The following is a 25662-nucleotide window of genomic DNA, read 5'->3' as shown; positions in this document are numbered from 1 at the left end:
CCAGTGAGCTCCACAGAAACACAGCCACACAATGTGAGAATGGCTGCTCACATTAAACAGGTACAGTGCCTTCAGAGAGTATTCATACCTCTTGACTTATTCTACATTTTGTTGTAACAATCTGAATTCAAAATGGATTAAATATATATTTTTTATAACCCATCTACAAACAATACTCCACAATGACAAAGTGAAAACATGCTAGTTGACATTTTTTTGGCAAATTTATTGAAAATGAAATACAGAAATATCTAATTTACATGAGCATTCAATACCCCTGACTCTATTCATGTTACAATTACCTTTGGCAACGATTACAGCTGTGGGTCTTTCTGGGTAAGTCTCTAAGAGCTTTGCATACCAGGATTGTACAATATTATTTTTAACATTCTTCAAGTTCTGTCAAGTTGGTTGTTTATAAATTGTTAGACAGCCATTTAAGTCTTGCCGTAGATTTTCAAGCCGATTTAAGTCAAAACTGTAATTAGGCCAGTCAGTAACATTCAACTTCATCTTGGTAAGCAACTCCAGTGTATATTTGGCCTTGTGTTTAAGGTTATTGTCCTGATGAAAAGTGAATGTCTCCCAGTGTCTGTTGGAAAGCACACAACCAGGTTTTCCTCTAGGATTTTGCCTGCTTACCTCTATTATTTATTTTTAATAAACCAAAAAAAACAACCTTGCCGATGACAAGAATACCCATAACATGATGAAGCCACCACCATGCTTGGACATATGAAAAGTTGTACTCAGTGATTTTACCCAAACAAAAGGTTTTGTACTCAGAAAATAAAATGACTTTCTTTGCCACATTTTTTGAATTTTTACTTTAGTGCCTATTGGCAAACAAGATGCATGTTTTGGAATAGTTTTACTCTGTACAGGCTTCCTTTTCACACTGTAATTTTGGTTAGTATAGTATGTTGTTGATCCATCCTCCATTTTGTTATATCACAGCCATAATACTCTAACTGTTTTAAAGTCATCATTGGCCCCATGATGAAATCCCAGAGCGGTTTCTTTCCTCTTCGGCAACTGAGTTAGGAAGGGCACCTGTATCTTTGTAGTGACTGGGTGTATTGATCCACCATCCAAGGTGTAATTAATAACTTCAACATTCTCAAAAGGGATATTCAATGTCTGCATAATTATTTTTAGGTGCCCTTTGTGAGGCATTGGAAGACCTCCCTGGTCTTTGTGGTTGAATCTGTGTTTGAAATTTACTGCTCGACTGAGGAACCCTACAGATAATTGTATGTGTGGGGTACATACAGTTGAAGTCGGAAGTTTACATACACTTAGGTTGGGGTCATTAAAACTCGTTTTTCAACCACTCTACAAATTTCTTGTTAAACTATAGTTTTGGCAAGTCGGTTAGGACATCTACTTTGCGCATGACACAAGTAATTTTTCCAACAATTGTTAACAGATTATTTCACTTATAATTCACTGTATCACAATTCCAGTGGGTCAAACATTTACATACACTAAGTTGACTGTGCCTTTAAACAGCTTGGAAAATTTCAGGAAATTATGTCATGGCTTTAGAAGCTGCTGATAGACTAATTGACATCATTTGAGTCAATAGGAGGTGTACCTGTGGATGTATTTCAAGGCCTACCTTCAAACACAGTGCCTCTTTGCTTGACATCATGGGAAAATCAAAAGAAATCAGCCAAGACCTCAGAAAAAAAATTGTAGACCTCTAAGTCTGGTTCATCCTTGGGAGCAATTTCGAAATGCCTGAAGGTACCACGTTCATCTGTACAAACAATAGTACGCAAGCATAAACACTATGGAAGCACGCAGCAGTCATACCGCTCAGGAAGGAGACGCGTTCTGTCTCCTAGAGATGAATGTACTTTGGTGCGAAAAGTGTAGATCAACAGCAAAGGACATTGTGAAGATGCTGGAGGAAACAGGTACAAAAGTATCTATATCCACAGTAAAACGAGTCCTATATCAACATAACCTGAAAGGTCGCTCAGCAAGGAAGAAGCCACTGCTTCAAAACTGCCATAAAAAAGCCAGACTACGGTTTGCAACTACACATGGGGACAAAGTTCGTACTTTCTGAAGAAATGTCCTCTGGTCTGATGAAACAAAAATAGAACTGTTTGGCCATAATGACCATTGTTATGTTTGGAGGAAAAAGGGAGAGGCTTGCAAGCCGAAGAACACCATCCCAACCATGAAGCACGGGGGTGGCCGCATCATCATGTGGGAGTGCTTTGCTGCAGGAGGGACTGGTGCACTTCACAAAATAGATGGCGTCATGAGGAAAGACAATTATGTGGATATACTGAAGCAACATCTCAAGACATCAGTCAGGAAGTTAAAGCTTGGTCGCAAATGGGTCTTCCAAATGGACAATGACCCCCAAGCATACTTCCAAAGTTGTGGCAAAATGGCTTAAGGACAACAAAGTCAAGGTATCGGAGTGGCCATCACAAAGCCCTGACCTCAATCCTATAGAAAATTAGTGGGCAGAACTGAAAAAGCGTGTGCAAGCAAGGAGGCCTACAAACCTGACTCAGTTACACCAGCTCTGTCAGGAGGAATGGGCCAACATTCTCCCAATGTATTGTGGGAAGCTTGTGGAAGGCTACCCGAAACATTTGACCCAAGTTAAACTGTTGGGGATAGGGGGCAGTATTTGCACGGCCGGATGAAAAACGTACCCGATTTAATCTGGTTACTACTCCTGCCCAGTAACTTGAATATGCATATAATTGTTTGATTTGGGTAGAAAACACCCTAAAGTTTCTAAAACTGTTTGAATGGTGTCTGTGAGTATAACAGAACTCATATGGCAGGCCAAAACCTGAGAAGATTCCAAACAGGAAGCGCCCTCTCTGACCATTTCTTGGCCTTCTTTGTCATCTCTATCCAAAACAAAGGATCTCTGCTGTAACGTGACACTTTCAAAGGCTCCCATAGGCTCTCAGAAGGCGCCAGAACGTTGAATGATGACTCTGCAGTTACTGGCTGAAAAACAGTAGCGCATTTGGTAAGTGGTCGATCTGAGAACAATGAGACAGGCGCACGCGTGCACGTGAAGTCCATTTTCTTCTTTGAGTCTTTGAACGAAAACAACTTCTCCCGGTCGGAATATTATCGCTATTTTATGAGAAAAATCGCATAAAAATGTATTTTAAACAGCGTTTGACATGCTTCGAAGTACGGTAATGGAATATTTTGAATTTGTTTGTCACGAAACGCGCCGGGCGCGTCACCCTTCAGATAGTGTCTTGAACGCACGAACAAAACGCCGCTATTTGGATATAACTATAGATTATTTGGGACCAAACCAACATTTGTTATTGAAGTAGAAGTCCTGGGAGTGCTTTCTGACGAAGAACAGCAAAGGTAATCAAATTTTTCTTATAGTAAATCTGAGTTTGGTGAGTACCAAACTTGGTGGGTGTCAAAATAGCTAGCCAGTGATGGCCGGGCTATCTACTCAGAATATTGCAAAATGTGCTTTCACCGAAAAGCTATTTTAAAATCGGACACCGCGATTGCATAAAGGAGTTCTGTATCTATAATTCTTAAAATAATTGTTATGTTTTTTGTGAACGTTTATCGTGAGTAATTTAGTAAATTCACCGGAAGTGTTCGGTGGGAATGCTAGTCACATGCTAGTTACATGCTAATGTAAAAAGCTGTTTTTTTTATATAAATATGAACTTGATTGAACAAAACATGCATGTATTGTATAACATAATGTCCTAGGAGTGTCATCTGATGAAGATCATCAAAGGTTAGTGCTGCATTTAGCTGTGGTTTTGGTTTTTGTGACATTATATGCTAGCTTGAAAAATGGGTGTCTGCTGACATAATCTAATGTTTTGCTTTCGTTGTAAAGCCTTTTTGAAATTGGACAGTGTGGTTAGATTAACGAGAGTCTTGTCTTTAAAATGGTGTAAAATAGTCATATGTTTGAGAAATTGAAGTAATAGCATTTCTAAGGTATTTGAATATCGTGCCACGGGATTCCACTGGCTGTTGACTAGGGTGGGACGCAAACGTCCCACCTAGCCCAGAGAGGTTAAACAATTTAAAGGCAATGCTACCAAATACTAATTGAGTGTATGTAAACGTCTGACCCACTGGGAATGTGATGAAAGAAATAAAAGCTGAAATAAATCATTCTCTCTACTATTATTCTGACATTTCACATTCTTAAAATACATTGGTGATCCAAACTGACCTAAAACAGGGAATTGTTACTTGGATTAAATGTCAGGAATTGTGAAAAACTGAATTTAAATGTATTTGGCTAAGGTGTATGTAACCTTCCGACTTCAAGTGTGGATGAGGTAATCATTCAAATATCATGTTAAACACTATTACTGTACACAGAGTGAGTACATGCAACTTATTATGTGACTTGTTAACTTTTTTGGGATAGGGGGCAGTATTCGGAAGTTTGGATGAATGAGGTGCCCAAAGTAAAGCTAGGATATGCATATAATTGGTAGCATTGGATAGACAACACTCTGAAGTTTCTAAAACTGTTAACATATTGTCTGTGGGTATAACAGAACTGATTTGGCAGGCGAAACCCCGAAGATAATCAACAAATTCAGCTCACCTCTGATTACAATGGCTGGGAATGGGAATATAAAAGGAAGTCCTCCCAGATTGCAGTTCCTAGGGCTTCCACTTCCACTTCAACAGTCTTTAGAACGAGTTTCAGGCTTGTTTTTTGAAAAATGAGCTAGAATTTGTAGTTTTTCTAAGTGGCTCCCATTTTGGCTGTAGTGTTTGTAGAGCGTTCCGGTGAGTGCGCTCATTATTTAACTTTGTTATTTATCTTCGGTAATGGTCTCCGGTATTCTCCGTCTTAAATTTTATCGTTTATTTCCATAATAGGGTACCTATGAGGATTGATTAGGAACGTTGTTTGACTTGTTTAGAAGAAGTTTATTGGTAACTTATGGGATTCATTTTGTATGTATTTTGAACGAAGGAAACTGGTGGATTACTGAGTCAAGCGCACCATTAAAACTTACTATTTTGGGATGTAAAGAAGGACTTTATCAAACAAAAGGACAATTTGTTATGTAGCTGGGACCCTTGGGATTGCAAAAAGATGAAGATCTTCAACGGTAAGTGATTTATTTTATCGCTATTTCTGACTTTCGTGATGCATCTGCTTGGTTGGAAAATGTTTGTGGCACGCTTTGGTGAGGGCACGCATTTGGTTATTTATCTCCGGTATTGAATATACTATTCTCCGTCTTAAATTTGATCGTTTATTTACATATTAGGGTACCTATGAGGATTGATTAGGAACGTTGTTTGACATGTTTGGACCAAGTTTATTGGTAATGTTTGGGATTCATTTTGTATGCATTTTGAAGGAGGGGAAACAAGTGGATTATTGAATGAAGCGCGCCAAATAAACTTACTTTTTTGGGATATAAATAAGGACTTTATCGAACAAAAGGACCATTTGTTATGTAACTGGGACCCTTGTGATTGCAACCAGATGAAGATCTTCAAAGGTAAGGGATTTATTTTATCGCTATTTCTGACTTTCGCGATGCATCTGCTTGGTTGGAAAATGTTTTTAATGCTTTTGTATGCGGGGCGCTGTCCTCAAATAATCGCATGGTGTGCTATCACCATAAAGCCTTTTTGAAATCTGACAACGCGGCTGGATAAACAAGAAGATAAGATTTTAAATTATGTATTTTCATGAATGTTTAATATTACGATTTCTGTAATTTGAATTTGGAGCTCTGCAATTTCACCGGATGTTGTAGAGGTGTGCCGCTAGTGGCACGACTAGCCCAAAGAAGTTTAAGCAAAGATTTACTCCTGAACTTTTTTAGGCTTGCCATAACAAGCCACATTCCACTTTGATATTATGGGGTATTGTGTGTAGGCCAGTGACACAAAATCTCAATTTAAACAATTTGGTTGCTTACCAAGATGACATAGAATTTTCCTGGGTGGCCTGGCTACAGTTTTGACTTACACTGAACAAAAATACAAAAAGCATTCGTACAAAAATACATTCGTACAAAAAGCTTATTTCTATCAAATGTTGTGCACAAATGTGTTTACATCCCCGTTAGTGAGCATTCCTCCTTTGCCAAGATAATTTATCCACTTGACAGGTGTGGCATATGAAGAAGCTGATTAAACAGCACAGGTGCACCTTGTGCTGTGCTGGGACAATAAAAGGCCACTCTAAAATGTGCAGTTGTGTCACACAACACAATGCCACAGATGTCTCAAGTTTTGAGGGGCGTGCAGTTAGCATGCTGACTGCAGGAATGTCTACCAGAGCTGTTGCCAAATAATTGAATGTTCATTTCTCTACCATAGGCCGCCTCCAACGTCATTTTAGAGAATTTGGCAGTACGTCCAACCGGCAGGCATAAGCTGCGGACAACAAACACAATTGCATTTTATCAATGGCAATTTGAACGCAGAGATACCGTGACGCGATGCGGAGGCCCATTGTCATGCCATTCATCTGCCGCCATCACCTCATGTTTCAGCATAATTCATGAATCCATGCTGCAAGGATTTGTACACAATTCCTGGAAGCTGAAAATGTCCCAGTTCTTCAAAGGCCTGAATAGTTACCAGACATGTCACCCATTGAGCATGTTTGGGATGCTCTCGATCAATATGTATGACAGCGTGATTCAGTTCCCGACAATATCCAGCAACTTCACCTAGCCATTGCAGAGGAGTGGGACAACATTCCACAGGCCACAATCAACAGCCTGATCAACTCTGTGTCAAGATGTGTCGCGCTGTACGAGGCAAATGGTAGTCACACCAGATCGCGCTGTACGAGGCAAATGGTAGTCACACCAGATACTGACTGGTTTTCTTATCCACGTCCCTACCTTTTTTTAAGGTATCTGTGAACAACAGTTGCTTAACTGTGTCCCCAATCATGTGAAATCCATAGATTAGGGCCTAATGAATTTATTTCAATTGACACGGCTTTCCGAGCTAAACATCGTTAATTCTCTCCACATAACCTTGACATGTTTTCACTGCACTCCAGCTGAATGCTAATCATTTCCCTTTGAGATTGCAAAGGCATTAAAAGAAAGATTCAACCATTTGGAATGCTATATCGTTTTCTGAGCATATCTGAGCGATGTTCTATCGATTCCCAGGATAATTTCATGTTTTCATGTGTTTCACAGGCTCTTCCCGTTCACGCAGGCAGAAACAAACCTGGTATGAGGTAGCATTGTGATGAAACCACTCCCACTACTCTGCAAGTTAATAGTATGATTACTTTAAGATCGCAAAAATATCCATTATACATGTCAGATTTCAATATCTTCTCTGTAATGAGACATTGATCCTATTTTTGTGATATTCCTACCTCGAGAAATCAGTGACATGGATGCCAAAGAAAGCCAGGTTCCCCCAAGAAATTGACCAAGAAAAAATAAATAAATATTTTTGTCACGAATCCCACCGAAGGTGGCTCCCCTGCCTGCTCGGGCGGCGCTCGGCGGTCGTCGTCACCGACCTACTAGCCGCCGCTGATCCTTTTCGTTTGGTTTGTCTTATTGTTTGCACCTGTTCCTCATTTGTCTTTTGATTTTGGTTATTTAAGCCTGGTTAGCCCGCCCAGTGTTGTGCGGGATTATCTTAGCGTCAGGTTGTGTTTTTGTCGTTGGATGTGCTGGCGATTTACGACTGTGATATTGTATGCTGGCTGTGCACCTGTTTTGGGCACTTGGCATTTTTTCCACGCCGTTTGTGTTGGCGAGGTTCGTGTTGTGTTTTTTTATTTAAATAAACACAAAGTTCCGTACCTCTGCTCTCTGCGCCTGACTCCTACCACCACTCCTAGCAATCGTCTGACAATTTTGTCTGTTTCATAATTTTCTTTCAGCTGAACGTCTCATCGGCGAAAGCATCCAAGCAAGCGAAACAGTGCCCCTCTGTCTCAGTATGTGTAGGCCACCTATCTGATGCTGTCCGGTCAAAAAGAGTGGATTTTTTTGCGCACTTAGCACTGAATGCAAGTCACGCCAGCAAGCATTTCTCTCCCTTGATAAAAAAAAGTATAAAATAATAGCCAATCAGCATTGAGCTAAACCGAGAGAGCTCAACTATGAATGGTCCTGGCGCACCAAAAAAAAGTCTAATGGGAAACCAGTTTGGATTTGTCTTCACACCAATCGCATCACGTCAAAATACCAAACGTGCCCATGAAAGGAAGTTAGGATAGCAAGCAAGCATTTTAGCCAGGTAGCCTAGGCCAAAAAAACAAAAAGCGTATACTATATGACAGTCATAGACCATTTCGTCAACATGTTTTTTTCTACTTGTGTTCATGCACACACACATCAGAACCATGGACAGACACATATTTATCTTATGTTGATTGGACTAAATTGTTTTTGGTATCTTTTAGTTGTCACTGAATAAGACATAGCATAGGTGATTTGATGTTGAAATGTTGCTGGAATAGTGGAGGCAGCTCCTGCTTTTGCTACAGTAATTCCGTGGTTCTAAATCAATAATTGTTTAGTAGTCCGAAAATGTCGGAAAAATGTACTTGCTTGACCATGCTGTAGGTCATGTAACTGTTTGTTACATGCAATATGCTTTGAAGACTGGTTTTGTGATGAAACAAAATCTGTGGTTAAATTTATTCTGCCAATGTGTGGTCAAAGGTTTGGACACACCTACTCATTCAAGGGTTTTCTTTATTTTTACTATTTTCTACATTGTAGAATAATAGTGAAGACATCGAAACTATGAAATAACACATGGAATCATGTAGTAACCAAAAAAGTGTACAACAAATCAAAATATTTTATTTGAGATTCTTCAAAAGTAGCCACCCTTTGCCTTGATGACCGCTTTGCACCGTCTTGGCATTCTCTCAACCAGCTTCATGAGGAAGTCACCTGGAATGCATTTCAATTAACAGGTGTGCCTTGTTAAAAGTTCATTTGTGGAATTTCTTTCCTTCTGAATGCGTTTGAGCCAATCAGTTGTGTTGTGTCAAGGTAGGGATCATGTACAGAAGATGGCCCTATTTGGTAAAATACCAAGTCCATATTATGGCAAGAACAGCTCAAATAAGCAAAGAGAAACAACAGTCCATCATTACTTTAAGACATGAAGGTCAGTCAATGCGGAAGGTTTCTTCAAGTGCAGTCGCAAAAACCAACATGTGCTATGAAAAACTGTCTCTCATGAGGACCGCCACAGGAAAGGAAGACCCAGAGTAAGTTAGAGTTACCAGCCTCAGAAATTGCAGCCCAAATACAAGCTTCAAAGTTCAAGTAACAGACATCTCAACATAAACTGTTTAGAGGAGACTGCGGGCATCAGGCCTTCATGGTAGAATTGCTGCAAAGAAACCACTACTAAAGGACACCAACAATAAGAAGAGACTTGCTTGGGTCAAGAAACACAAGCAATGGACACTAGACTGGTGGAAATCTGTCCTTGGTCTGATGAGTCCAAATTTGAGATTATTTTTTATTTTATTTTTATTTCACCTTTATTAACCAGGTAGGCCAGTTGAGAACAAGTTCTCATCTACAACTGCGACCTGGCCAAGATAAAGCAAAGCAGTGCGACACAAACAACACAGAGTTACACATGGGATAAAAAAACGTACTGTCAATAACACAATAGAAAAATATATATACAGTAGAGGTCGACCGATTATGATTTTTCAATGCCGATACCAATACCGATTATTGGAGGGCCACGAAAGTGCTGTTTCAATCAATGCTTACGAGCCTGCTGGTGCCTACCATCGCTCAGTCAGACTGCTCTATCAAATCATAGACTTAATTATAGCATAATAACACACACAAATACGAGCCTTAGGTCATTAATATGGTCGAATCCGGAAACTATCATCTCGAAAACAAAACGTTCTTCCTGTCCGTATTTTATGTAACGGGTGGCATCCCTAAGTCTAAATATTCCTGTTACATTGCACAACCTTCAATGTTATGTCATAATTACGTAAAATTCTGGCAAATTAGTTCGCAATGAGCCAGGCGGCCCAAACTGTTGCATATACCCTGACTCTGCGTGCAATGAACGCAAAATGACACAATTTCACCTGGTTAATACTGCCTGCTAACCTGGATTTCTTTTAGCTAAATATGCAGGTTTAAAAATATATACTTCTGTGTATTGATTTTAAGAAAGGCATTGATGTTTATGGTTTAGGTATAGTCGTGCAACGATTGTGCTTTTTTCGCAAATGCGCTTTTGTTAAATCATTCCCCGTTTGGCGAAGTCGGCTGTCTTTGTTAGGAAGAAATAGTCTTCACAGTTCGCAACGAGCCAGGCGGCCCAAACTGCTGCATATACCCTGACTCTGTTTGCAAAAGAAGTGACACATTTGCCCTAGTTAAAAGAAATTCATGTTAGCAGGCAATATTAACTAAATATGCAGGTTTAAAAATATATACTTGTGTATTGATTTTAAGAAAGGCATTGATGTTTATGGTTGGAGCAACGTGTACCTAAGCGATTATATGCAACGCAGGACAGGCTAGATAAACTAGTAATATCATCAACCATGTGTAGTTAACTAGTGATTATGATTGATTGATTGTTTTTTATAAGATAAGTTTAATGCTAGCTAGCAACTTACCTTGGATTCTTACTGCATTCGCGTAACAGGCAGGCTCCGCGTGGAGTGCAATGTAAAGCAGGTGGTTAGAGCGTTGGACTAGTTAACCGTAAGGTTGCAAGATTGAATCCCCAATCTGACAAGGTAAAAATCTGCCGTTCTGCCCCTGAACAAGGCAGTTAACCCACAGTTCCTAGGCCGTCATTGAAAATAAGAATGTGTTCTTAACTGACTTGCCTAGTTAACCTGTCTGGGCTAGGGGGCAGTATTTTCACGGTCGGATGAAAAACGTACCCAATTTGAACAGGTTACTACTCTGGCCCAGAAACTAGAATATGCATATTATTAGTAGATTTGGATAGAAAACACTCTAAAGTTTCTAAAACTGTTTGAATGGTGTCTGTAAGTATAACAGAACTCATATGGCAGGCAAAAACCTGAGGAAAAATACAAGCAAGAAATGAAAATCTTGTGGCTGTACTATTTTCAAGTCATTGCCAATGGAACACACAGTGACTAAGGATTCATTTTGCACTTCCTAAGGCTTCCACTAGATGTCAACAGTCTTTAGAAAGTCGTTTGAGGTGTCTACGATGAACAGAGACCGAATGAGAAGGCTGGGAAGTTGGTGAAGGATATCAGTTCATTGGTGCGCGTTCATGAGGGAGTATCCTCTGTTCCAAAACGTTTTTCAAGACACAGGAACTGTCCGGTTGAAATATTACTGAATCTTCACGTTCTAAAGGCCCTAAAGATTGATGCTATACAACGTTTGACATGTTTGAACGAACGTAAATAGATTTTTTAAAACTTTTCGTTGTGACATTGTCCGTGCGGCTTCCTACATTCGGAGTAGCTGAACTGAATGCGCGAACAACAAGGAGTTATTTGGACATCAATTATGAACTTTATCGAACAAAACAACATTTGTTGTGGACCTGGGATTCCTGGAAGTGCCTTCTGATGAAGATTATTAAAGGTAAGTAAATATTTCTAATGCTATTTATGCATTTAGATGACTCCAAAATGGCAGCTATCTGTATTGCATAGTGTATTTTTCTGAGCACAGTACTCAGATTATTGCAAAGTGTGCTTTCCCAGTAAAGTTATTTTGAAATCTGTCAATGCGGTTGCATTCAGATGTTAATCTATAATTCTTTGAATAACAGTTTAATATTTTATCAACGTTTATAATGAGTATTTTTGTAAATTGTAGTACTGATTCACCGGTAGTTTTGGGGGAAATACATTTTCTGAACGTCACGCGCCGATGTAAAATGCTGTTTTTGGATATAAATATGAACTTGATAGAACGAAAAATGCAGGAATTGTCTAACATAATGTCCTAGGAGTGTCATCTGATGAAGATTGTCAAAGGTTAGTGCATCATTTTAGCTGGTTTTCTGCTTTTGGTGACGCCTGTCCTTGCATTGAAAATGGCTGTGGGTCATTTTTTGTCTATGTACAGTCCTAACATAATCTAACTTTATGCTTTCGCCGTAAAGCCTTTTTGAAATCGGACAACGTGGTTGGATTAAGGAGATGTTTATCGATAAAATGGTGTAAAATAGTTGTATGTTTGAGAAATCTGAATTATGACATTTTGTTGTTTTCGAATTTGGCGCTCTGATTTTTCACTGGCTGTTGAATAGTGTAAACCGTGGGTGGGACGCTTGCGTCCCACATAGCCCATAGAAGTTAAATAAAGGTAAAAAATAAATTAAAAAAATACAAATAAATCGGCCAAATCGGCGTCCAAAAATACAGATTTCCGATTGTTATGAAAACTTGAAATCGGCCCTAATTAATTGGCCATTCCGACTAATCGGTCAACCTCTAATATACAGTGTGTGCAAATGTAGTAATTAAAAAATAATAATAAAACATTTGACCTTTATTTAACCAGGTAGGCTAGATGAGAACAAGTTCATAGCATTGTTGGCTAAGGGCTTGTACGTAAGCATTTCACTGTAAGGTCTACACCTGTTGTATTCAGCACGTGACAAATACATTTTGATTTGAAAACATCCCCTCAGCATGATGCTGCCACCACCATGCTTCACCGTAGGGATGGTGCCATGTTTCTTCCAGATGTGACGCTTGGCATTCAGGCCAAAGAGTCCAATCTTGGTTTCATCAGAGCAGAGAATCAAGTTTCTCATGGTCTGAGAGTCTTTAGGTGCCTATTGGCAAACTCCTAGCGGGCTGTCGTGCATTTTACTGAGGAGTGGCTTCCGTCTGGCCACTCTACCATAAAGGTCTGATTTGGTGGAGTGCTGCAGAGATGGTTGTCCTTCTGGAAGGTTCTCCCATCTCCACAGAGGAACTCTGGCGCTCTGTCAGAGTGACCATCAGGTTCTTGGTCACATCCCTGACCAAGACCCTTCTCCCCCAACTGCTCAGTTTGGCCAGGCGGACAGCTCTAGGAAGAGTCTTGGTGGTTCCAAACTTCTTCCATTTAAGAATGATGGAGGCCACTGTGTTGTTGGGGACCTTCAATGCTGCAGGCATTTTTTGGTACCCTTCCCCAGATCTGTGCCTCGACACAATCCTGTATCGGAGCTGTAAGGACAATTCCTTCAACCTCGTGGCTTGGTTTTTGCACTGACAACTGTGGGACCTTACATACAGGTGTGTGCCTTTCCAAATCATGTCCAATCAATTTAATTTACCATAGGTGGACTCCAAGTTGTAGAAAAATCAAGGACGATCAATAGAAACAGGATGCACCTGAGCTCAACTTCGAGTGTCATAGCAACGGGTCTGAATACTTAAGTAAATAAGGTTTGTTTTTTAATACATTTGCAAAAATGTACACTTAACAAAAATATAAAACGCAACATGTAAAGTGTTGGTCCCATGTTTCATGAGTTGCAATAAAAGACCCCAGAGATTTTCCATACGCACAAAAAGCTTATTTCTCTCACATTTTGAGCACAGTATAAGTCATTCCCCAGTAAGGGACATCACTGAGATTAACCTCCAACATTCATAAACTTGTTCAGTAGACGAGGGCAAAATTTGTCTTGACAGCCACAGGTTTTTAAAATGTTTTTTATACATAGGAGTTTACAGGTTTTAGTTCCAGCCCTTTACCAACACCTCATTCAACTAATTGTGGTCTAAATGTAAGACTTGCACACAGTGCAATCCCCCAGAAGTCACATCTGTATTTTAGAATGAGCGTCATAAATTACAACGACCTGAACAATCTGCATGATAAACAATAATCTGGGTGAATCTATTTCTATATCAAATAAAAGTATTGGTCACGTCACAGATTAGCAGATGTTATAGCTGGTTCAGCGAAATGCTTATGCTTCTAGCTCCAACAGTGCAGTAAGTATCTAACATTGTGAAGTTGCACACCTCTGAAAATAATCCTGGGACATGGTGATTGTCCTGGTGGCTGGGGGGTTCCCAAGTTCTTCACATCTGCCCAGGTGTCAGGGTGGGATGTCCTTCAACCTGGAACAAGCACAGATAAGAGGGGAGAAATTAACCTCACTGCTCAAATTTCAGTGCTGGTTCAAGTTGCTGAAGCCACAACAACCTCTTAATGTGCAATTGTTAAGTTTACATTTAGAGTAGTAAAATAACTTATCCTCTAATTTTAACTAGTAAAGCCAAACCCAATGGCACAACACAATATCGTAAGAGAAAGTCAGCCAACATTAGGTAAACACACTCAACAGAATGCACAGATAACTTGGCTGGCAAGCAAGCCTAGATTGAACAGAACACAACTGGCTGCATTTACATTTTTCCATCAGATGTTGAAATGTCTTACCTCCTGCTAAGCCAATTGCGTGAAATGCCAATCAGGTGCCCTCTTTAGTCCCTGAAAACAAATGGGAAAACTAATTTGCCACATGTCTTTAGGTGGCTAGTAAATTAGCCAATTCATGATTAAAAAAATAATGTCTGGGTCTTCACAATTAACACTACTGAATCTACGATTAGTGTTAATTTCCGGTCACAACTAGCAGACTTGTTTACGTGCTGCTGTGCAGTTTGTTGCTCACCTTACTTTGCTACCTGCTAACTTCACGGTTTTTATTTTTAAATTACCGTTTATATTTTTATTTTTTCCCCTTGCTCAACTTTTTTCATTCCATTTTTTTCACCCCGGATGCTTTATCTGGACGTGTTTCGTCAGGACCTCCATCAGCCGAAGCTAAGTAGTAACGTTAACATGATGCTTTCTAATTGCAGTTGCTGTACTCATAATGTGGTCCCGTGTGGCTCAGTTGGTAGAGCATGGTGTTTGCAACGCCAGGGTTGTGGCGGGGGACCAGTACGGGGGAAAAAGTATGATATGTATGCATTCACTACTGTAAGTCGCTCTGGATAACAGCGTCTGCTAAATGACTAAAATGTAAAAAAAAAGTTACAAAATTATATACAGGAAAACAATTACCTTATGGCGAGGATAGCTGTGCTGCAAGCCCAGCTTCAGACGCAATTGTTAGGCAAGGGTAATTTAAGTGTAGGAAAGGATGAAACAGCATCTGTACAGATAGTAGTATAAATCCCCTCGCACAGTCCCTGCAGCCAGACAATGTTCTCATGGCTTCTGGAAGGAAATGCTGTAGGAATGCTCAACCGGTGTCGCTCATTCAGCCGACAGAAACGTTCAACCGATTCTCCCCATTCAGCAGCGGGTCGGAATCAGAGGCCAAGCCTTCTCTGGTCTCTACTCCTCCCATTACGGGGTCTGAGATGCCGAAACCTCCCACCATTAGCTCTGACAAATTGAAAACCCTAGTCATTGGCAACTACATTACCCGCAGTATTAGACTTAAAACGAATCATCCAGCGATCATACACTGTTTACCAGGGGGCAGGGCTACCGACGTTAAGGCTAATCTGAAGATGGTGCTGTATAGGGATATTGTTATCCAAGTCGGCACCAACGATGTTAGGATGAAACAGTCAGAGGTCACCAAGCGCAACATAGCTTCAGCGTGTAAATTAGCTAGAACGATGTGTCGGCATTGAGTAATTGTCTCTTGCCCCCTCCCAGTTAGGGAGAGTGATGAGCTCTACATCAGAGTTTCACAACTCATTCGCTGGTTGAGAACTGCTATCCCAAAAGATAGCATTTGTAGATAATTGGCCCTCTTTCTGGGACTCACCCACAAACAGGACCAAGCCTGGCTTGTTGAGGAGTGATGGACTCCATCCTAGCTAGAGGTGTGCTCTCATCTTATCTACGAACATAGACAGGGCTCTAACTCCCCTAGCTCTTCAATGAGATAGGGTGCAGGCCAGGCAGCAGGCTGTTAGCCAGCCTGCCAGCTTAGTGGAGTCTGCCACTAGCACAGTCAGTGTAGTCAGCTCAGCTATCCCCATTGAGAGTGTCTGTGCCTCGACTTAGGTTGGGCAAAATTAAACATGGCGGTGTTCGCCTTAGCAATCTCACTGGAATAAAGACCTTCTCCATTCCGGCCATTATTGAAAGAGCTTGTGATACCTCACATCTCAAAATAGGGCTACTTAATGTTAGATCCCTCACTTCCAAGGCAGTTATAGTCAATGAACTAATGGCTGATCATAATCTTGATGTGATTGGACTGACTGAAACATGGCTTAAGCCTGATGAATATACTGTGTTAAATGAGGCCTCACCTCCTGGTTACACTAGTGACCATATCCCCCGCGCATGCCGCAAAGGCAGAGGTGTTACTAACATTTACGATAGCAAATTTCAATTTACAAAAAAACCCCGACGTTTTCGTCTTTTGAGCTTCTAGTCATGAAATCTATGCAGCCTACTCAATCACTTTTTATAGCTACTGTTTACAGTCCTCCTGGGCCAAATACAGCGTTCCTCACTGAGTTTCCTGAATTCCTATCGGAACTTGTAGTCATAGCAGATAATATTCAAATTTTTGGTGACTTTAATATTCACATGGAAAAGTCCACAGACCCACTCCAAGGCTTTCAGAGCCATCATCGACTTAAACTTTTGTCCAACATGTCTCCGGACCTACTCACTGTCACAGTCATACTTTGGACCTAGTTTTGTCCCATGGAATAAATGTTATGGATCTTAATGTTTTTCCTCATAATCCGGGACGATCGGACCACCATTTTATTACGTTTGCAATCGCAACAAATAATCTGCTCAGACCCCAACCAAGGACCATCAAAAGTCGTACTATAAATTCTCGGACAACCCAAAGATTCCTAGATGCCCTTCCAGACTCCCTCCACCTACCCAAGGACGTCAAAGTACAAACATCAGTTAACCATCTAACTGAGGAACTCAATTTAACCTTGTGCAATACCCTAGATGCAGTCGCACCCCTAAAAACATTTGACATAAGAAACTAGCTTCCTGATATACAGAAAATACCCGAGCTCTGAAGCAAGCTTCCAGAAAATTGGAACAGAAATGGCTCTACACCAAATTGGAAGTCTTCCAACTAGCTTGGAAAGACAGTACCGTGCAGTACCAACTTAATTGAGGAAAATAAGAACAATCCAAAATGTATTTTTGATACTGTCGCAATGCTAACTAAAAAGCAGCATTCCCCAAGAGAGGGTGGCTTTCACTTCAAGAGTGATACATTCATGAACTTTGAGGAAAAGATCATGATCATTAGAAAGCAAATTACGGACTCCTCTTTAAATCTGCGTATACCTCCAAAGCTCCGTTGTCCTGAGTCTGCACAACTCTGCCAGGATCTAGGATCCAGGGAGACACTCAAGTTTTTTAGTACTATATATCTTGACACATTGATGAAAAGAATCCTGACCTCTAAACCTTCAAGCTGCATACTGGACCCTATTCCAACTAAACTACTGAAAGAGCTGCTTCCTGTGCTTGGCCCTCCTATGTTGAACATAATAAATGGCTCTCTATCCACCGGATGTGTACCAAACTCACTAAAAGTGGCAGTAATAAAGCCTCTCTTGAAAAAGCCAAACCTTGACCCAGAAAATATAAAAAACTATCGGCCTATATCGAATCTCCCATTCCTCTCAAAACATTTTGAAAAAGCTGTTGCGCAGCAACTCACTGCCTTCCTGAAGACTAACAATGTATACGAAACGTTTCAGTCTGGTTTTAGACCCCGTCATAGCACTGAGACTGCACTTGTGAAGGTGGTAAATTACCTTTTAATGGCGTCAGACCGAGGCTCTGCATCTGTCCTCCTGCTCCTAGACCTTAGTGCTGCTTTTGAAACCATCGATCACCACATTCTTTTGGAAAGATTGGAAACCCAAATTGGTCGACACAGACAAGTTCTAGCCTGGTTTAGATCTTATCTGTTGGAAAGGTATCAGTTTGTCACTGTGGATGGTTTGTCCTCTGACAAATCAACTGTACATTTCGGTGTTCCTCAAGGCTCCGTTTTAGGACCACTATTGTTATCACTATATATTTTACCTCTTGGTGATGTCATTTGGAACCATAATGTTAACTTTCACTGCTATGCGGATAACACACAGCTGTACATTTTGATGAAACATGGTGAAGCCCCAAAATTGCCCTCCCTGGAAGACTGTGTTTGAGACATAAGGAAGTGGATGGCGGCAAATGTTCTACTTTTAAACTCAGACAAAACAGAGATGCTTGTTCTAGGTCCCAAGAAACAAAGAGATCTTCTGTTGAATCTGACAATTAATCTTGATGGTTGTACAGCTGTCTCCAAAAAAAATGTGAAGGACCTCGGCATTTCTCTGAACCCTGATCTCTCTTTTGATGAACATATCAAGACTGTTTCAAGAACAGCTTTTTTTCCCATCTACGTAACATTGCAAAAATCTGAAAATTTCTGTCCAAAAATGACGCAGAAAAACTTATCCATGCTTTTGTCACTTCTAGGTTAGACTAATGCACTGCTCTACTTTCCGGCTACCCGGATAAAGCACTAAATAAACTTCAGTTAGTGCTAAACACGGCTGCTAGAATCTTGACTAGAACCAAAAAGGTTGATCATATTACTCCAGCGCAAGGCTCTCTACACTGGCTTCCTGTTAAGACAAGGGCTGATTTCAAGGTTTTACTGCTAACCTACAAAGCATTACATGGGCTTGCTCCTACCTATCTTTCCGATTTGGTCCTGCCGTACATACCTACACGTATGCTACGGTCACAAGAAGCAGGCCTCCTTACTGTCCCTCAAATGTCTAAGCGAACAGCTGGAGGCAGGGCTTTCTCCTATAGAGCTCCATTTTTATGAAATGGTCTGCCTACTCATGTGAGAGACGCAGACTCGGCCTCAAGTCTTTATTGAAGACTCATCCCGTCAGTAGGTCCTGTGATTGAGGCCCAGAAGTGTGAAGGTGAACGGAAAGGCACTGGAGCAAGGAACCGCCCTTGCTGTCTCTGCCTTGCCGGTCCCCCTCTCTCCACCCCTATTACAGGGCCTAGTCACTGGCTTACTGGTGATCTTCCTGTCCGGGTTGGCGTCCCCCCTTGGGTTGTGCCGTGGTGGAGATCTTTGTGGGCTATACTCGGCCTTGTCTCAGGATGGTAAGTTGGTGGTTGAAGATATCTCTCTAGTGGTGTGGGGGCTGTGCTTTAGCAAAGTGGGTGGGGTTATATCCTGCCCGTTTGGCCCTGGCCGGGGGTATCGTCGGACGGGGCCACAGTGTCTCCCGACCCGTCCTGTCTCAGCCTCCAGTATTTATCCTGCAGTAGTTTGTGTCGGGGGGCTAGGGTCAGTCTGTTATATCTGGAGTATTTATCCTGTCTTATCCCATGTCCTGTGTGAATTTAAGTATGCTCTCCCTCTTTCTCTCGTAGAAACTGAGCCCTAGGTCCATGCCTCAGGATTACCTGGCCTGATGACTCCTTGCTGTCCCCAGTCCACCTTGCCGTGCTGCTGCTCCAGTTTCAACTGTTCTGCCTGCGGCTATGGAACCCTGACCTGTTCACCGGACGTCCTACCTGTCCCAGACCTGCTGTTTTCAACTCTCTAGAGACAGCAGGAGTGGTAGAGATACTCTGAATGATCGGCTATGAAAAGCCAACTGACATTTACTCCTGAGGTGCTGACCTGTTGCACCCTCGACAGCTACTGTGATTATTATTATTTGACCCTGCTGGTCATCTATGAACATTTGAACATCTTGGCCATGTTCTGTTATAATCTCCACCAGGCACAGCCAGAAGAGGACTGGCCACCCCTCATAGCCTGGTTCCTCTCTAGGTTTCTTCCTAGGTTCTGGCCTTTCTAGGGAGTTTTTCCTAGCCACCGTGCTTCTACACCGGCATTGCTTCTACATTGCTTGCAGTTTGGGGTTTTAGGCTGGGTTTCTGTACAGCACTTTGTGACATCAGCTGATGTAAGAAGGGCTTTATAAATACATTTGATTAAATTTGATTAGTTAGTTTTGTTGTTCATCATAGCTTTCACGTCTGACATGTCCGAGATTCTTTTTAATGCGTAAATTCAGATGGCCACATTTGCTTCGCTCCCTCATGTTGGTGCTAGCAAGCAGGCTAGGTATAATCCAATCCAGTAGGGTCTGGAAACTAAATCGTTCAATAGCAAAAGGATGTTGGAGTATTTGCATAAATTTCCCCCTACTATGGTCCCGCCCTGTTTATGTCCCTCTCCCATTTTCGCCGCTCGCGTCGCCCAACAGTGCCATCGCCCACTTCACTTCAGTCATTAAAAATGGGCTACCGTTATTTCATCGTCCCCAACGTGGATCTTGCGTTAGCTAGCTTGGCAACAGGCTGATAAACACCAGTCACTCAACATTGGAATTATGAAATAATTTGAAGATTAACATAATTTGGTGAATCAATGTTTTACAGTTCGAAGTGTTATTACTTATCCTTTTGGATTTCTCTCTACCACGAGGGGACTTATGTTCGGCAGCAAGCAGGAGGATGAATACAAACTCGACAACCCAACCTACATCAAATATACACGTCCTTATTAAGATAGAAGGGGTGAGGGTAGTCACTAGTTACCACAGCCACAAAGTAATAGTTTCAGCTAAACCCCACCTAGTTCTACAATATCTTTACCTTTTCAATGCACTCACTGTTCCAAAATGTGACTGACCAGTTCAAATCGGTCTTATGTAGCAAAATTTGAAATTGAATAAAAGTAGAGACTCAGAGCTAGAAAACTGTATATCATACACTGCACTTAGGAACAATGGGAAAGTAATTCTGCTTTGAAAGTTGATCAACTTGTAAACTCACTTTTGAGAATTGGACCAACTGGGAGCTCTCGCTTGTCTACACCCATTCAGCATTATTCACACCCTCTTAAACCAGCCCCACCCATCTCTTTAAGGATTCACATGAGGTCATGTGCTAAACAGTGAGTAGTGTAGTAAAGACGAAGACTAAAAAGGTAAAAGTTGTAGCCTACAATAAGGAACAAATCCAGGTAAACAGTGTCCAGATAAATATTATAGACACTTACCCAGACACACTTGTATAAATTGATGGGTTATGTGAAATAAATGCTATAACCCCCAGCCACATTCAGTGGTGGAAAAAAATACTAAACTGTCAGAGTAATATCATAAATCACTTCAAATTCCTTATATTATATTGTAGTGTGCCCCTGGCTCTCGTTAACACAGACATAATTTACAAATGAAGCATTTGTGTTTAGTGAGCAGGCCAGATCAGAGGCAGTAGGGATGTTCTCTTGATAAGTGTGTGAATTGGACAATTTCTGTCAAAATGTAACAAGTACTTTTGGGTGTCAAGGAAAATGTATTAAGTAAAAAAATAAAAAAAATCTTAACAAGTGAAGTAAAAGTAGCCAAAACAATATAGAAAAAATTAAAGTAGTGTTCAGATACCACAACAAAAATACTTTAGTAAAAATACTTCACACCACTGCCCAAATGCTTTCACACTTTATAAACTGTTACACATGCACTTATCACAGTATTCCATACATAAGTTAAGGCCATGCAACCTGAGTGAGGTACACATGTACAGTACATGAACAGATGCATGCGCTATATATTTCTGTAATGGACACTTAATACGGTCACACTATTGTTGTGGTATGTTACGACCACACATACCAATATTTTGCTAAGTGGGTGTAAGAAGGTGTAAACTGTACAGCCAAATGGTTACTTGCATAGTAGCAATATCAGAAAGACATTTATATTAACACTAACTATCAGTGATTGATGAGGTAGTTATATGTATACAATCAGGGGTAAAGTGGGTGAGCAGCAGGATAAAAACATTTAATTGTAGCAGCAACGTATGCCTTGTGTGTTAGGAGAGAGTCATGTGAATAGAAGCACTGCAGTTAGTGCTGATGACTGGTCCGTTTAAACCACGCATGAACAAGGGAATCTATATTTTGGAGAACCTGTTTCTGTCTTGCCCTCGACTTTGGTGCAGGGCATGTGATGTCCATAGCTTCTTCGTCGCAAAACTCCCAGATCTTGTCAAAAATATACATTTGTCTAGCTGTGTCCAGTCCAGGTGGTGATTTTACAGGCAGACTATCTATGGGAGGAAGGATGCGCAGAAGCTGAAACATGGTCCAGACACCGAAAGCTCCTTGGCGACAACACCAGGCACCAGAGCATCAAAGCTGTAAAACAGGGAATAACAAAAATCAGAAGACATTACAACTCTGTACAACATCAATTCACCTCCCAAGTTTAGACAAGAATAGCAATGAAAATAATTGTTTACCTGAAGCGCTGGAACTGCTTGACCTGTGGCAGCAGCCTGAAGTACAGAGTCAGGTGTTGTTGCCAGCCATAGCTTTCCACCAGCACCGTACCATCCTCCAGTCCAACCAGCTATGGGATGTTGACCCGTCACAGTGCTGTCCTTCACAACACCAGCAATCTCAGACAAAGTGTTCACTCTGGTCTTTCTGAAGCTCCGCTTGATGAGGCTGAAGCACCAGTCGCAGGCAAACTTGGTGTGTTTTGATGACTGTATGACTGGTGGATTAGAGTCAGGCGTATTCTACTGATTGATGCTGAAAGACAAATTCCAGATAAATATTTTAGCCTTATAATAGATGCAAAATGGCATTCTGAGATACCACTACACAGTTCATACAGGGAATGTTAGCTACTGTAGCTAGCCAGCCATCTAACATCAGCTGGCTAGGTAACAGCAAGCTTTAACTAGCAATACAAACCGATTGTCATAGCTAGCTAAAGTTAACCAATAGGTTCAATGTAGCTAGCTAACATTAGGCTATAACTAGCAATGCGGAATGGCATTCTGAGAACTACACTAACGTTACACAAGTTAATGTTAGCTAGCCACTTAACCTCAGCTGACGTTAGCTAGCTAACAGCAAGCTTTAAGTTGGGGTCTTTTGTTTAGACGTCACATTAACTAGCTAAAATGTGAACTATAATCCCAATCCATAGAGTAACATTACTAGCAATAAAAAAACAATTGTCATAGCAAGCTAAAGTTAACAATGAACCTAACGTTATTTGGTTAGCAAGCCAGCCATCGAACTCCAGCTGTCTAGCTAACAGCAAGCTTTAGCTTGCAATGAAAATGTTAACAAAATTAGAAACGTATAAATGTCTGAATCCGTAGCTAGATTCTTACCTGTATACATGGATGAAAGCTTCATGGCAGACTACAACCCCTGTGTTTCTGTTTAGTTTAGCTTGTTTAGCCGGTTGTGTTTCCCGGTTTCAAAACGTGTTATTTTCAGAGAGTTAGCATTGCATGGCACGATCGTCATCCAGAAATGTGTCCATCACAACTTTTTCCCACTGACCTTTGTCGATAGCATATGATAAATTCAGGGCAGCAATGTTATTGAGAGCAGTAGCAACATATTTGCAGTTCTCCATGGTTAAAGTTATATATTTCGAAAACTGCATTACGAGCTGCTCATTTTATAGACAGATGCAACACTGCAGACCAATCCACATTCATCTCTCGGCATGTCCAGCCCACTCCTTATCTCAGCCAATCATGGCTAGCGGGAAGGTTGCTGTCTTTCTGTGGCTAAACCAACTAGGTTCGTAATTTAACAATTTTATTCGTATTTAGAGATGACATAAAAGTTTGATATTAAAAAAGGCACATGAAAGTTCACATGTTCCAGAAGGCATTTTATGGCTGGCGCTCGCATTGCCTTTGTTTTCCTTAGAAATAATAACTTTGGACATGTCTATTCCTATCAAAGTGCATGCCTTATTTTCTGTATATCGTGTTGTTTCTACTGTAGCATAACCAAATATATGCATGTATGGAGCATAATATATTTCGTTTTAAGTACTGGTGAAAAAAAAATCATGCGTTCCAATTCTTGCATAGTGGACGTGTATAAAATACTTTGACAGTTGAACTAACCCTAAGCTGTTCGCCAGCTACACGTGGAACCATGTTTGTTGACATTATACCATGCATTCTGGGTGTCACATAAACATCTCAGACCAAAGATGTTATAACAAATTCAGGTGAAGGGATGGTTCACTCATCTTTGAATGAAGGGAAGTGAATGATTGTAGACACACCCCCTTCAACATGCATACTGCAAACAGACGAAACTCATCATGTCTCATCTTTAGTTGACACGAAAAAAAGAGGAAAAAAAACACATGGCTGCGTGCAAACACCTCCGTGAAATTTTAGATTTTTACATTATTTTGATCAATGGTGAGCTCACCCGTGATTGTAAATAGTAATTGCTATTAGCCAATTCATATTATGGTTTGTCAGCCGAAAGTTAACACAAGCGGTCATATTTGGCTAAGTCAATCTTTCCTCAGATAACGCTAAGAATAATGTAGCATACATTTTCCGGTTTGGATGATTGCGTTATGCGGACACGGCTTCTGTGGATGTTTCAACATTGCATCCAAAAATAATAACTGGTCACATTTAGGACATTACGTTTTAAAAATCAGTGTGGCCAGCTCAAACGCTGACTGTTGCGTCAATCGAAACAATGTTCTAAATATGCGCTCTAATCACACCGGTTTGAGCGTACGCTGCAGGGACCACTGTATAATGAACACACCAGTGTTGGTACATTAACGACATTGCTAACCTTAAATTAAGCCCAAAAAGCAAATTGTTTTATGAATGTTTACAATATTAGATGTCGACCGATTAAATCGGCATGGCCGATTTAGGGCCGATTTCAAGTTCTCTTAATCGGAAATCAGCATTTTTGGACGCCGATTACATTGCACTCCACGAGGAGACTGCGTGGCAGGCTGACCACTGGTTACGCAAGTGCAGCAATGAGCAAAGGTAAGTAGCTAGCTAGCATTAAACTTTACTTATAAAAAAAACAATCTTAACATAATCACTAGTTACTACACATGGTTGATGATATTACTAGTTTAACTAGCTTGTCCTGCGTTGCAAATAATCAATGTGGTGCCAGTTAATTTAATCATCGAATCACAGCCTACTTGAACTTCACCAAACAGGTGATGATAAAAGCGCAATCTCGAAAAAAGCGCAATCATTGCACCAATGTACTTAACCATAAACATCAATGCCTTTCTTAAAATCAATACACAAGTATATATTTTTAAACCTGCATATTTAGTAAAAGAAATTCATGTTAGCAGGCAATATTAACTAGGGAAATTGAGTCACTTCTCTTGCGTTCTGTGTACGCAGAGTCAGGATATATGCAGCAGTTTGGGCCGCCAGGCTCATTGAACTGTCCGAAAACTATTTCTTCCTAACATAGACCATAATCAATAGTAATTAATTATGACATAACATTGAAGGTTGTGCAATGTAATAGCAATATTTAGAGTTATGGATGCCACCTGTTCGATAAAATACAGAACGTTTCCGTATTTCACTGAAAGAATAAACGTTTTGTTTTCTAAATGAGTTTCCGGATTTGACCATATTAATGACCTAATGCTCGTATTTCTGTGTGTTTATTGTATTATAATTAAGTCTATGATTCGATAGAGCAGTCTGACTGAGCAGTGGTAGGCAGCAGCAGGCTCGTAAGCATTCATTCAAACAGCACTTTCCTGCGTTTCCCAGCATCTACTCGCAATGCTTGAAGCACAGCGCTGTTTATGACTTCAAGCCTATCAACTCCCGAGATTAGGCTGGCAATACTATAGCGCCT

At 40.7% G+C, this 25662-nt stretch overlaps 1 protein-coding gene across 4 annotated transcripts in view; it reads right to left on the bottom strand.

Annotated features, from left to right (window-relative positions):
* Positions 1-25662, bottom strand: part of LOC106573625 (kelch-like protein 25) — a 55687-nt gene that overhangs the window by 3192 nt on the left and 26833 nt on the right. For 2 of the 4 annotated variants that reach the window (XR_001321387.3, XR_001321388.3), the window contains exons 3-4: positions 22263-22557; positions 21445-22158 (exon numbers count right to left, since the gene is read on the bottom strand). The exons of 1 other annotated variant lie outside the window; for it this stretch is intronic. The gene's annotated coding sequence lies outside the window, so the exon portion shown is untranslated. Of the gene's footprint in view, positions 1-13647; positions 14078-14399; positions 14451-21444; positions 22159-22262; positions 22558-25662 lie in introns of those variants that run through there. One more of the 4 variants, XR_001321389.3, reaches the window with a different exon arrangement.

Source organism: Salmo salar, chromosome 16, assembly GCF_965601325.2.
Source record: "Salmo salar chromosome 16, fSalSal1, whole genome shotgun sequence".
NCBI classification, from domain to species: Eukaryota; Metazoa; Chordata; class Actinopteri; order Salmoniformes; family Salmonidae; genus Salmo; species Salmo salar.
This window is presented reverse-complemented; position numbering and strand designations above follow the sequence as displayed.